Raw genomic sequence first — 2,314 nt, forward strand, 5'->3', positions numbered from 1 at the left:
GATGTCTCCTAGAAGTCTGGTTTACATTAAATTCAAACTAGTGTCTCATTTGTATAATTTTTAAAATTTAAAAGGATGTCATTGAAAATGTATGTAATGTCATCAATAATAATTATCTTTAATGGATAGAATAGTTATTTGGACCATATTAAAATTAAATTTGGGGCACAGGTAAGGGATTCCTCTCTTTAACTTTGAGGATAGTAATGCTCCTGAGATATTTCTGTTCCCATGTCAATAAAAGCAATTTTGTGACACAGTGCTTCTTCTGGCAGGACTGCTAATTGAAACCAGGAGAAGAGAAACTTGGTGAAACTGCAATTTCAGTGCCCAGTTTACTCTACAAATATGTTAAGCTTGAGTGAGCAATGGTAGTCCTCTGGGAAGCATCAATGCTTTGGATATGTCATTTATGGCTGCTTCTAAACACTATAATTTGATAGTTTGCCATAGTATACTACCACCTTCCTGAAATAGAATTGAAAAAACTATATACTTCCCAGCCTCCCTTGATACTACTCACATACACATGAGTTGGGTTTCACAATCAGATACATCTATGGGAGACTTTGATTTTCAACTGAGTTAAGTGGGGGAAAAAAAAGGAAGGGCCTGGGGGTGTCCTCTTTTCTCTCCCCCTTATATACTTTATGAACAGGCAGCATGTCCCTGGAACCAACAGCTATGGAAGCAGCTTCCTATTTGGGAGCTCCCTGAGGTTGTGTGGCTTTAGAGTCAGCAACTATCTAGTAGTTTCCTGATGCAATGATGCATGATTGTGACAGAGGCAGCAGTTCTCCTTACAGAATGGTGAGGATTGGGAGGATACTGATATGATATAGGAAAATGTTCTTGACACTCGCTATAGAGTCTATTAATTTCTCCAATGTATTAATAAATTTATTCTTAAACTAGGCAGAGGTGGTCTGTTGTCTGCAATTTTGAATATTGGCCAAAACATAAACTGCTTGTAGAAGTCATTGTTGGCAGCAGGACCTTAAGAAAATGGGAAACTTGGACTGGTTTTCTGTTGCGGGTTTTATAGGTAGTGAGGAACCAGGTATCATTAGGAGATGGGACATTCGTAGTCCATAAAAAGCAATCATGAAATACCTACTGCAATTATCATATAAGGGCACATGGAATACAGAGTCTATTGGAGGTAAGAATTTAGTTGATCAGATAGAGGCTTCAATAGACTTGCCACTTTGGGCTTTGCAAGTATAGAAGTTTTTCAATACCTGAATAAGGATGCTTAGACCAATGAATACAACAGTGATTCACTTGAGGCTGCCACATGGCTATTTTCAGACTACTCATGCTATTCAAAAACAGGCAAAAAGAGATTAATAAATTGCCCTGGTGACTGATCTTGATTATCAAGTGAAAATAAAGTGCTTTACAATATTTAGGAAAGAATATATATCGAATCCAGGAAATACAATGTGATTATTTTGAGTATTTATAAGCTTATGACTAGTTGCAGAAATCAGGATTGTAGTAGTCATTCTTATTTTCTTCCCTCCTTACTGTATCCCCTACTTATCTACATATGCTAGCTTCTTCTCCTTTTTCCTAAATCTCTTTCCCTTATTCTTTTGTATAGGCTATGCTGGCTGTTAATTTTATAATTTATTTCCCAGATTTCAGAATATTGAGATAAGATTGTGACTGAGCCAGACGAGGAGTGAACATCAAGCAGAGATTCTTGTTTTGGAATTAAGTGTGCACAACCTCAACTAGATGCATTCATGTGACCATCATGTTAATTTAACTTGGGCTCAGAGTTGAGTTTTATCACTATGCTTGTAGGAAAGGAATGAACTCAATCCTAATCAACACCCAACATGGATTTACTGATTTTAGTTTTTATTATTTGTTAGTTTTAAATAAGGTATACCATCTAGTTTCCATTTTTATATCAACCAAAACTTATTCCTCATTTTAACCCACCTAAAGTTTCTTTATGTAAACATAGATGATTAAATCATGAGCAAAGAGATTGTATTTTTACTCATTCAAATGGTAGACTATGAAATATGTGAATCAAAATGTACCATTTTTCATTCCTCTAGCATTTAAGTGTTACCTTTGAGGCCAATTATTTTAAAACAAAAAAAGGAACAATGTGCAATAAAGATAAAATTACATTTCAGTGATGTTGAATGTCACAAAAAAAAATTCATTATCACTGAACAGCAAAGACACCTGGGCACACATTCACTAATAAAACCCCCTGAGATCTAGCACAATGGCACTACTCTATACTAAAATAGCTCATTGTAATGGAATTTTCCTAATATAGATATCCTGA

Source organism: Pteropus vampyrus, unplaced genomic scaffold (genome assembly GCF_000151845.1).
Source record: "Pteropus vampyrus isolate Shadow unplaced genomic scaffold, Pvam_2.0 Scaffold1, whole genome shotgun sequence".
Classification (NCBI taxonomy): Eukaryota; Metazoa; Chordata; class Mammalia; order Chiroptera; family Pteropodidae; genus Pteropus; species Pteropus vampyrus.